This window comes from Papaver somniferum, unplaced genomic scaffold (assembly GCF_003573695.1).
Source record: "Papaver somniferum cultivar HN1 unplaced genomic scaffold, ASM357369v1 unplaced-scaffold_125, whole genome shotgun sequence".
Classification (NCBI taxonomy): domain Eukaryota; kingdom Viridiplantae; phylum Streptophyta; class Magnoliopsida; order Ranunculales; family Papaveraceae; genus Papaver; species Papaver somniferum.
Window position 1 is genome coordinate 13,330,350 of NW_020621603.1, and position 12,886 is coordinate 13,343,235.

At 37.0% G+C, this 12,886-nt stretch overlaps 1 long non-coding RNA gene across 4 annotated transcripts; it reads right to left on the bottom strand.

The window, feature by feature from the left end:
* Positions 1-804: 804 nt before the first annotated feature.
* LOC113331117 lies at positions 805-12,441 on the bottom strand. Of its 4 annotated transcripts, XR_003350707.1 has the most exons (11): positions 10,596-12,441; positions 9,631-9,768; positions 8,491-8,699; positions 5,634-6,082; positions 5,472-5,536; positions 5,219-5,293; positions 4,858-5,041; positions 4,160-4,341; positions 3,275-3,383; positions 1,970-2,015; positions 805-1,698 (listed from the first exon to the last, which is right to left on the bottom strand). It is a non-coding gene; the product is annotated as an uncharacterized LOC113331117 (long non-coding RNA). The 4 variants fall into 4 exon arrangements; XR_003350706.1 differs by lacking the exon at positions 1,970-2,015 and having other exon boundaries at positions 10,596-12,436; XR_003350708.1 differs by lacking the exons at positions 805-1,698; positions 1,970-2,015 and adding an exon at positions 2,023-3,170 and having other exon boundaries at positions 10,596-12,439.
* Positions 12,442-12,886: the final 445 nt, after the last annotated feature.

Sequence of the window (12,886 nt, forward strand, 5' to 3'; positions counted from 1 at the left end):
CAGGGTGAATGTCCTGTTTTGGTCCATAATCTTCCTTTAGTGCAATAAAATGAGTTTGTTGCAATATATCTTTGTGTTATTATGTTGCTGATTTGTGTGAGTTGATCAATTGGTTTGATGCATGGCAAACCTCTTATGTTTATGGGAACATAAAAAGTTAGAGAGAAAGAAGAGTAAAGACTTCTGTTGTGCAAAGCCTTTGGAGTGAAGGCAGATGCATACTTTGATGCAAGTATGCAAGGCTGAGTACTTGTAGGTGATGTTGAGTCACTGAACCACGGAGTATTACCGGTCATGTCCCATGAAAATTTTAGGCGATTAAATGGGCGTGTGACAGTTACCATCGTGGCAGGAGGAACAAACTCTCGCGAATGAATTAGTCATCTCTACCCATTATGTGTCATTTTGAAGTGTACAGTTATGCAAGCATATGCTTTTTGGCCAGAGATGGTTTGACGAATCTGTGAAAAGACCGAATACGAAATGTGTCTCTCCGGCTTTTTAGCAAACGATTCGTGAGAGTTTCCAATTCCTTTTACTTTTTCCACCCCAGTTTAAAAATATTTATCACGCCCCCTCCTCCTCCTTCGTTTCCCTCGCACGAGTTAATCCACCAACCCGTTTCTCTCCTCCTTTTTGGCTTTTATTTTCTCACAGAGCTTCTGGAATCTAGATCTAAATCAAGATGCTGGGGAGATTGCTAAAAGGTTTCTCAAATGCTGGTAAATCTGTAGAATATTATTAATTGTTAAAGATTTAAGTCTTTCTTTTATGTTAATTGTTAGTCAAATCAGAAATACGAGATTGCTAGTCGAATCAGCTTTTGATTACTGAATATTACAAGATTGTTAATCAAATCAGCTCTAATTACTGAATGACTGTTAAAGATTTAAGTCTTTCTCTTACATTAATTACTAGTCAAATCAGAAATACGAGATAGTTACTGAATTATTACGAGATCGTTAATAAAATCAGCTTTGATTACTGAATAAACAGGAGATTGTTAATCAAAACAGCTTTGATTATTGAATACATACTAAATTATCAAGTCAACTTCCATTTGCAGTTTCCGGATCCACTCCGATGCCAAGGCCCCGTGGAATTAGAGCCATTCTCTCGTCTACACATGATTCGCTTCCCGCCGTCGTGCAGAAAATCGCTCCCAAGCATACAGCCATTCACTCGACTACACATGGTTTGATTCCAAAGCATTGGGAAGTTAGAGCCATTCACTCAACTCAAGATGGTTCGCTTCCCACTCCCACCACCGTGCCAAAAAGCGCTCACGCTCCCAGACGTACACGTACTGGTATGATACATAACATTCACTCATTCAGATACTTTTAGATATTCCATCTGAGCTGTCTCTGTGTACTTATGACTTGCTTTATGTCTCACTTGACCACTGAACTCATAGCTCTCTCCATCTGCAATTCCATCTGGGTTGTCCCTCTGTACTTATAACTTAATGTATGTTTCATTTGACCAGTGGACTCATAGTACTCTTTATTTGCAATCAAGGTAATGGTATAGAGTTGTTGAAGGGGTTTGTCTGTGTAGTTCTAACCTGTATTCTTCGCATAACGACTTAGATTTTAAACACGTCCATAGGTGCATACAAGCACCACATACCTCATAATAGATAAGATTTTCTGATGGTGTGATGCTGCTGGCCACCTGCTGTACAGACTTTAACACCTGCAACGAAGATAATTGTATGAGCCACTTGCATAAGTTTTCTTCCTTCTGACTTTACAAGGTTATTATTGCCTGTGTGAATTTATCTTTGGTCGATTTATATAGTATGCACATAAGCTCAAACAGTAGATAATTGTAGTGAAGTTGCGTAATCTTCTTCCTACCCACATGCTTCTGAAATTGTATTACTATTGTACCTGAAGTGATTATTACTCTCGTACCTGAAGTTAATTTACTTAATTTTCACAATCATGTACTTATTCACACGCACCTTATCAGCACCTTATTCACGCGCAACTGTTCGAGCTTTCCCAGAACTGCGCATCAACAAGTCGATGAGTTCTACTACTCTAGAGCAGCTGTCTGACATGTTTCGCAAGCTCCGAATGCGGCAAACAGTACGTGATATTTTTAAAGTGATATGTAAAGCATCCAACGGAGGCAAAGTATACCATTTTCAGTGGGAGAAACCACCGAAAGGGTGGGTCAAGCTAAACACCGATGGCAGTATTAAAATACCCAAGGAAGAGGATGATGATGAGGAGGAGGAGGAGGAGGAGGAAAATAAGAAGGCGAGAGCCACAGGGGCTGGAATTTTTAGAGACTCTGATGGGGAACCTCTACTAGGTTTTCAAACACCTCTAAAAGTGCCATATTTACCAGTGAAAAGAGAAGCTAAGAAAAAACCAGCATCTAAGAGTACAAAAGAACCAGCATCTAAGAGTAAAAAAAAAAACAGCAACCGACTCTTATAGAATTGAAGCAATAGCTGCTAAGCGTGGTCTGGCATATGCAAAAAAGGCAGGGTTCAAGAAGGTATGGTTGGAAATGGACCACGAGATTTTAACTAAAATTCTACGTGGGGAACTCACACCAAAAAGAATTAAGAAATTAATTGCAGAAATACACTTACTGATGTTGCATTTTGAGGATATAATTGTGACTCAAATACTGCGCGGAGGAAATGAACCTGCTAATATCCTTGCAAAGTGGGAGGATTTTCCGAAGAAAGATTGCAGTTTTGAAATGCTGCCTCCATCCAAGGAGCTTGAGAAAGCAGTGCGGGCAGACAAAGATGGGGTCTGGTATACCAAAACCGACAAGGAAAAGAAGAGTGCAGACAAATAGAAACGTTGACAACATTTAGCTTTATTAGTGCTATGGCTTGACCGACAGGTTTTACTTCTAGAGTGTGGGCGACGTTGTCTTACTGACGTTGGTCCCTGAAAATTTCCAGAGGATTCTAATATATGTTTTACAGTTCTATAGAAATGACAATCTGTATTGGAAGCTGAAGTTCCAGGATTTGAATTCAGGCATAAGATTTTACGTAAAAGATTGCATCTATGTAGCTACTCTGTTATGAAACACAGATCTATTTCTTCGCCAAGAACCTCTTTGGAAGGATTCTAATAGATGTTTTAAAGTTCTATAGAAATAGTAATCTGTATTGGAAGCTGAAGTTTCAGTATCTGTATTCAGGCATAAGATTTTACGTAAAAGATTGCATCTATGTAGCTACCCTGTTATGAAACACAGATCTATTTCTTTACCAAGAGCTTGGAAGTTTACTTACAGGTGTGGTTCTGAGAAGGGAAAGCCTAGAAGCACGCTCTTGTAAAATTCCCCCCACATTTCAATCCATGTGCTCGTCATTCTGCTTTTAACCTCTCCAAACCAAGAACCTACATTCCAACACCAAACAGAAATGTAAAACTGAGAATTCCGCACATAATAAAAGGTTCAACTAAGTTACTGAAAGCAACTAAAAACCACATTTTAAGACAAAAACAGAGTTAGCACTAGAACCTGAAAGCTTACTAACCATGTCCAACACTAACTTACAAAAGAATGCTGGGTGTGTCAGATAATCAGTAGTTATGAGTTTTATGTCAGATATATCAACCCAAGGTATCAAAAGAATGCTGGGTGTGTCAGATAATCAGTAGTTATGAGTTTTATGCCACTTCGAAATCTAATTACCTAATAAAGGATTTTTTTTCAACACATACAAGATACTGTGAATATGTGCACACAACCAAGCACCGAGGAACAAAGGCTTTCTGGATCTTCAAACTCTATGTACTTTAAATTAAAGACGAATGAACAATTATACTTGGTTGACAATTGGAAACAGCCTGCTCGTCAAGCCATACATACAGTTAAAGGAGCCATATTTTATTCTTAGGCAATACGATAGTGCTTTATATATATTACCAACTTAATTTTCTAAGAACTGTTTAAAATGGTGAACTGCCCCCACTATATCTCTTTTGTGAATCCTAACATTAGCAAGGAATTTATGTTTGCAAGTTCCACTTCTAAATCCTACTGAAGATACAATTTATACTGCTAAGTTCTTGAGAGGAAACTGTTCGGCAGAATTAAAACAATCAAAGAAAATTGATATTATTCAATTGCCATAACAACAACAACATAAATTAGGGAGGTGTACAAATACCTCTATCTCGGCGGCAGAGTAGAAATCATGGACTTACACACAGATATACTGATGTGCATGAAAGAATTACAAATTAAAAATAAGCATACAGATCCAGTCACCAAAAGTGACCAAAACGCTCAAGTACTTCATCATGCATTTGATCCATCACAAAACAGAGAAACTTCTGAGCATCTTCTCGTCTGAAAAAGAAACGGAGTTTGAGTACCAATATTTATCACCATTCTTGTTAGACTAACACAATGTTTATCACCATTCTTGTTATCATTCTGCCTACTTAAAGTCGGCTATGGAAACGTTTCTCTCAAAATCTTACCAAAGCTAGGCATGGGTAAAATCTAGCAATCTCCAGCAAAGTTGTTTTGCCCTTTGCCAAGGACTCGACAGACTTAACTCGACAGCCAACTTGACTTTAGCTCACAAATCGAAGGTCCGAAAAGTAAGATAGTCATGATTGTCTACATCAGTTATGTCTAAATGCCTGGTGCTCTAACTACAAGAGGCCCCTAGATTTTGTTTCACATGCTCGCAGTATACAAAGGCAAAATTAATCAAAGCCATTAAATACAATTACAATGGATGGGTCGATCTCAACTATCAATAATTATGAGCAACACAATCTCTTCTACACAACCAATTATAAGGAGAGGCAACAAAAGAATATAAGAAGGGAAGAGAGAATGCAAACTAATACCAACCTTGGCGTTCCTGACACTATTTGGTATTTCAGGAGTGAAATTATTCAAAACCGGCTCAAATATGGAGGGATGAAAGGCATCCCAGTCTGAGTTAGCACCATTTGGGACTTCTTCAAGCTTGCATCAGCAACAGTTTCAAAAAGAGAGACAAACTCAATAACCACATGTAATTAGGATATCCGATCTGGCAAAAAAAAGAACTTATAGTAAGGATCACACTAATGAGATATATAATTATAAAGAAACTTATACAGCATTCTACTTAACAGTACATACCAAAAAAACATTCTCAATACAAGGATGCTTGGTGCTATGCTCGATATGAAAAACAAATAAAAGGAATAAAATAAAGAATACGAACCTTCAGAATATCACAAGCTCCTAGTTTCAGAATGAGAGATAAACTCAATAACCGCATGTAATTAGGATATCCGATCTGGCAAAAAAAGAGAAGTTATAGTAAGGATCACATTAATGAGATTTATAACTCTAAAGAAACTTATACAGCATTCCACCTAATAGTACATACCAAAAAAACATTCACAATACAAGGATGCTTAGTACTATGCTCGATATGAAAGCAAATAAAAAAGAACAAAATAAAGGATACAAACCTTTAGAAAATCACAAACTCTTAGTTCCTGCAGAAGTTGAGCCTATGGAGAACAGGTGGCAGAGCCTACAGTGATGCATTGAGAAAGTTTAGATTCCCTGAGTTGACTAAACCTCAAGGTAATAGAGCTTTAGCGGATGCACCAGGACTATAGATAACAAACCCTTTTGATGAATCGGTGACATCCATCTCCTTCCGGTAAGAGGTGACGGTTTCTATTCCATACCAAGGTCTGAAATTGATTGCTTCTGCGCACTTTCTCTATTTTTGGATATACATAATGAACTTGTTTGCACTAATTCTCTCTATTACCCCGTCGTCAATTGGAGAGTAACTGGAGGAAGAAGATGTATCATTTCCATATGCAATACTTCCAGACACACTATGCTGCTCGTCATTTGTTGTATTTGCACTCTGGAGTGGATTTTCCTTTCTTGTAGAGTTTGGTGAATTGATATGTTTGCCCTCTTAGAAACATCATCCTGATTGTGTTTGTTGCTGCGTCTAAAGAACTAAACTGAACTTCTTTCTTTTCCATAGGCTGACTAGCGGATGCTGGGTTTTGAATAAACTGACATCCTCTATAACGAATGATCCAAAAACGAAAACCTCCTTTAATCATAACAAAATAATCAAAATATTAGTAGGCGAAACAACACCATATACATAAAATACAATGACAGGATCCTGCAAGATCCAATATACAGCAACAATGTAAATTACTTTCCAAGATCAACTCGACAAATCAGCCGTGCAGTTACCAATAAGTAGTTTAGGAGACAGTCTTATTCGGATTGCATTTATAATTTTCTAAGGGAGATTGCTTTTGTAGTTAGAAAGACAACTCTGTAAGCTATAACTTTCAATCTGAGCCATATCAGGACTCAAACTAAGAAGAAATCTAATGGATTGGAAAAATTAAAATATCCAACTCTGCACTCACCGTACTACTCCCTCCGTTCTTTTTTAATAGGCCAGTTTCTATAAATAAAAGTTTCAAAAAAATAGGCAAGTTTCCTAATTGGGAAAGTCAAATGTTATTTTAATTTTTTGGGACCACTTTTCTCTTAACTTCTTTTGATGACAAGTGTCATGTGGACCTCTTCACTTTACTTCTTTTGCTAACAAGTGTCATGGGGACCATTTCACTTCACTTCTTTTATTGACAAGTGTCATGAGGACCACTTTCAATGATTAGTTCTCTTAATTTCCTTAAATTTCGCTAAAAACAAAACTGGCCTATTAAAAAAGAACGGAGGGAGTATGATACAGCAAGTGAAAAGGGCAACTGCCTCACAACGGAAGCTATTTTAGCAGTAGTAAGGCAGGGCAATTGGATACAGATCCAAACTAAGCTCAATGGATTACTCTATCATATAGCACGGTGTAAGCTACATCAACAATCTCTACGAAGATAACAATTCATTTGACTGTCTCAACCTTTAGTGATTAAAAATCTGAAGAACTTCTAAATACTGGCTTAATTTATTCTAAAAATCTATCGTGGGTATATTTACTTTCATTTCTGTAAGGTAACTTTATCATATTATTCCAAGAATATTAAAATTGTGCAGGATCCAAACATATAATTTCTCTTGGAGAAGATGAAACACAGGCAAGTAAAACCAAGTCAACAGTTGAAGATCCAACTATTCACCCTAACTGGTGCCTAAATGTCTCCAGTGGCTCATAAACAAACCACTGGAACAATGAGATAACACAGATAAAACCGCTGAAAAGCTCATTTACCTCCCACTGAACCAGAGACATATTTGAGTCATTAACATTCAGGATTTGCCATGGTTTTTATTAGAAAATAGCAGAACTCACACCCTCTGTCATACTTGTATCTGTGGTGTATCAATGATTTGGGAAGTATTTCCCACAGAGGCACTGCCAGGGACCTCGTATAAGATGATCTGTTGTCAAAGAATTTATGTCTGCCACTACGGACGCATGAATGAAGATAGGAAAACTAAAAGGTGTTTTGAGCAATATCTAAAATATAATTATTCAGGACATTCCACTATGTGATGAATTAGAGCTCATAATAATGTTTCTAGGGTTAGCTTTTGTTCAAACAAGCAGTTAAACTGTAAATCATCTTTTGGACGAGAAAAACATAAGGCTCGAGGTCCATATCACCCAAGACTCGAGTTTCAGTACAAGGAGCTAAGATGCAACTCCAGAAGTTCAAAATGAACAAGTTTCTGGAAGTTTCAAGAAAATCATAAAAAAATATATCGATAGGTTTAAAGCATTACAGGTAGCGATGAGCCTCCAATTCAACCACTCTGTACTTTTGAGCTTGATATACCAGTAAGGAATAAGGAGTATTATGTAAGTAACAGGTCAAGCCTTAGATGGATGTATTGTGTTAGGCAAAACTTTTGCTCAAAGCAAGTAGGCTGAAGCTCTTCCATGTTCAACAAAGCAACAATGAGCGGTGCACATGCTCATATATGAGAAGATTGGAAAAATACCATAATAAGAAAAACTAAAACCAAGGATTATACTGAAAAACACTGCAAGCTTGAGAGAAAGTACTCATTATTATGTTTTATTAATAACACACTCAACTAACTGGGAATTGAAAGGGTACCGAGAATTTTGTCTAATAAGTATTGCCTGAGGCGATTACTATTTGTTTATACACGGGATCACAGCTTAATTTTCAAAGCTCTTTCTCCTTTCTAATTGTATTTCGATGTTTAATTTGGATCTATCCAGGGATCGGGAGCTTGGGTACATATTATCATGAACAGAGACCACTCAAAATACGACGATCATGGGTGATTCAGCATTTCTCAATTATGAAACGTACAACTTCCTTCAAAAGAAAAATATTGCAGGTACCAGCCAAAAGAAAAAAGCACCATCATGCAAAAATATGCCAATTAACTGCCTATTTATTAAAATACACCCGATAAAATGTTCAATCATGTATTCAGCACCAAAAGAAGTACCACTTCATAAGATATCAGCATATTAAAGCTGTTATATTCCAAAAGAAAACTTACCTGGTAAACACCTATACTTAATAGTTGCGGACATCAGCAATGAGGCCGAGGTGAGCATTCCACTTGAATGTCTTTCTTTGAATTAAGTTTCTCCCCTGTTTTGAATGTATAAGAGAGTCCAGTCCACTGATGAGTTGTACCTGTCCTCTCCCATACTAATTAACGAGCCTTCAGAAACGCATCAACTCTCCTCAATCAGGCTCGGGGACCTGTACAGAGTACTATAAAGTAAGAATACATGTCATTCAAACTTGCATAAATAACAACAACATATATGACAGTAGCAAACTCCGCCTGTGTAGTTTTTCTGCACAGCCTGTCCAAGCCAGGATAAAGGAGGGTTCGTGATTGGCGTGGCAAACCAACAGTAATAAACACAGCCATTCCCTCATCAAAATAGGGTTGTGATAGGCGTGGCGAGCCAGCGATAGATCAAAAGAGGGCGAGAGTAGTACCAAAACGGGTGACCGCTCGGGAAGTCCTCATGCACCATCCTTAGGAAAGGGTGAGGAGCAATAACTAACAAGATGGGTGACCGCTTGGGAAATCCTTGTGTTTCCTTTCTAGCCTACCCCGACTTGTTTGGACTAAAGGTTTGTACAAGAATAAACAGGAATGGTAGAGCATTAATAAGAAAGTTTCTAGGAGTAGTTGTACTATATGATCATCAACTTCCATTTCTAGCCAGGGCCAAAGCACTTGATTTCCTATTTTAAGTTGCTTTCATAAAGAAAAGAACAGTGGCACCTCCAATGAATAGTTCATCTCCCCCCAAACCCAGATGTCTAAGAAGGTTGATGAAATAAATAGCTAAAAATCTGACCTTAGCTAAATGCAAGAGGTGCTTTTATACTATCCAACTATTATTACAAAATATATACTTTTTCTTAGCGACTATATAGTATATAAAGGAAAGGAACACAGCATTCCTAGTTGTTCCGAAAGGAAACTGGAAGTAAGCTGCCGATGGCCCGTTAAAGTTTAATCACCCAGTTTTGATTTTTTTTTAAATATTACATGCGTACGATTACGACCACATTATGACCTTAACATCGCAAAGACAATCATACCACAAATTAAAAGTCAAACAAGATGAATGAAAAGCAGTGGCAAACTAGAAGAAAATGAAAGCTAGCATACCCTTTTGTTGCTTTCGAGGATGTTGAGCGTGATTCAACAGCTAAAGCAAGTTGAGAAAGTTTTGTTATACCCTTTTGATACCTTGTCCTCAATGTAACAATCTGATTCCAACAATATGGTTGCACCGATGTGTCCAGCCTAAATAATTAGCAAGTTCAGTAGTGTACATTAAACGGCACTTAACAGACATATCAATCCACATATGCGAAGGATGTAAAGCATATCTTATACTAATATAAAGAAAAGAGGTAATTGTTTGGTGAAGCCTTATTTTGGTGAAGCCTTTTCACATGACAATAATACCCCCATTAACTAAGCTTTTAGTTAATATTTGTATATTTACAGGAATGCCGTTGTTTTAAAAATAGATCAAAAATGTTAAAACTTAGATATCTTTAAAAATACACATCGGATTTTTGCAAAATTAATATATTTGGAAAGCTCTTTAAATTTTTATATTAAGATTTTATTTTTATTTTATATTTGGAAAGATCTTTAAATTTTTATTTTAAGATTTTTTTTTCCATTATTATCAAATTTGGTGTTGTTAAAAGAATCCAATTCAAGCATGTGCATCGCACATGTGGCCTTACTAGTGGCAAATAATAAAATAGTAGATTTTTGTAAGCCTTGTTGTTGGTGAAGAAATGAGGTGAATCCAGTTCGCACTTAACATGTAGCTAGGCCGTTCTACTGTCCGAAATAGAGTCACTTGAACACATCCAAAACGTTTTTTTATTCACACTGTATGAAAATAACACTTAAGATTTATTAACTTCTACTAATTTCCTATTCTGATAAATCAACTTGCCCTAAGTCCTCACATGTTTATTGGGTCCTAAATTACTATAATATCGAATCAAAGTTATCAATATATCTAAAATCCCAACAGCAGAATCTAAGAAATTTGAAAGGGGTGGAAGCATTAATTGGAATCTGAAAACCCTAGAATAGTGGTGCTTTACCTGATTCCTCATGACTGGAGTCTTGATTGGTGACCAACTTCCCTCTGGCTCTATACTCCAAATGTAACTGGAAAATGTGCAGCACAGGACAAGACGTACGGATCTCATTCCTGCTCATCATATCCCACAATCACCAGCACTCTTCAGAACCCCGTAATGTTTTGTGGTATTAAGCATCTTCAACTGCAAACCCCGCAACTTTTCACTGTAATCTTCACAGAAAGACCCAGAACTACGAGAGCCATGTTTCGTAGGTATAACTGATAAAAGAACAAAACTTTAACCAGCTACCAACTTGGTGGTTTTTTTAGACCCAGAGATCAAACACTAAAGCATTGAAAATCTCTTGTCCATTCAGTGCAATCTCCACAGAACGGCTAAGAACTAGAAGACTCGTGTTTCATACAGTTCGAAAATCGGGAAAGACCAGAATTTTATCCAGGTATATTTACTGGTGAATTCTTTGAATTTAAACTTGGCAAAGTGAAGTTACTATTACTAGATACTTGTAGAGCAAGTACAATAGCAGACCAGACCAGACAAGCAGCACCAAACCCTACATGTTTGTGCACCTCGACGCAACAAATCCATTCACTGAGACGATGAACTAAACCTGCTAATTCTAATGTAAATAAGTTCAGGTGTAGCTTTGAAATGGTGGCGAGTTTCTTTACCATCTCAGCAGCGGAGAAATGGATAGTGACTTCAAAGATCGGATTAGGTACAAAACCAATATAAGAAGGAACGATAACAAACTAAGAAAGACTTGATAGCATTGAGTAAAGAGCAGTTGATGAGAGTTCACCCAAGGCCCCAGATGATGCGTAAATCAGACCCTAGGATGTACAAGAAGAAATCCATGAGACTAATGGTTCTCTACGGCTCCAGTGTGGATAACTCCCAATTGGTATTTTTGGTTTTACCATTCTGGAATCATCTAAGTATCAGGGAATAGATGTAGAATTGGTTACAGAGAACATGAATATCTTGTCTGTTTTTTTACTTACCCTAAAAATCAATGTATCAATAGAGATAGAGATTAAATAATCCCTGAGATAAAAATAGAGACCAAACATATTCTCCACAGGATATCCCAAATCACAGACGAACCATAAAAATCAGAACTTTACTTGTTGCAAAATTTCCAGATGATGCACTAATCTGACCCCGGATGAAATAATCCCGAGATAAATAGAAATCATCCCCAGAACTATTCTTTTCTCATTCAAATCACAGATGAACCATAAAAATCAGAACTTTATTGTTATAAGATTTCCAATTATCCTCGTTGAAATCATTGAAATCAAACACAGAAATCCACCTCTACGACTTGAAATCATAAGAGGAACAACCAGCACAACATAAAAATCGAAGCTTTACTTCCTAAACTTAAGAATCAATCAATATTTTCTCCTTAAAATCATGAGATTAAAAGTCACCCCACAAAAATCGAATCTTCTGACTAAAATTGTTAGATATATATGTAAACAACTTAAACCAGAAACCATGTATTTTAATCATAAATCAGATTGTAGATCCGTAAATCCGGAACCTTTTCTTCATAAACCCAACCTATTCTCCTTCAAATCAAAGAAAAACTTGAACATAATAATCTCCAACTTTTCTATACATACCATGGAAACGGAAACAGGAGATTTGAGCATCTTCAGTTCATCCGACGCTGAGATTTCTCAACTTGATCTGGAAATTGGTAAAAATATACTGGAGGAGGAGGAGGAGGAGGCAGTTGAGAAGATAACTTTTTCTTCATAGGAGAAAAAGAAGGCATTTGAGAAGATGATCCTGGGACTTTCCGTCCACTGCTGTTAAGCTGCCCGTGGTCAACGTTGGAGTAAATAGTGAAATAATAATTCGTCTCCGCAAATTTTTCTTTTCCGGAGACGGAGACATAGTGGTCTTGTGAAACCCATTCGCGCTTTAGCCTCACGCACTTGCGATTGCACTTGATTAACATCATCTTGAATAGCAACAGGTCTCCATTGAAACCTCTGACCATAATGATACGGTTTCGCAGAACATTCTTAGATGCCCAAGGCTGCAAGTACACTTTGTGCATATGACAAATAAAAGTTACACCCGACAAAACTCTCCAACAGAATTGGTGATACGGAAAATTGTTAAGATATGGTCAAGATATGATATATCTTGACATTATTGTGTTTGTTATTTGGTTGTAACTGCATATATAGTCTTTCTGTATATATCCTAGATATTGTTAGGTGTATCTTTTATTTGCCTTATCTAGTTGTGTAAACATGTATAAATCAGGC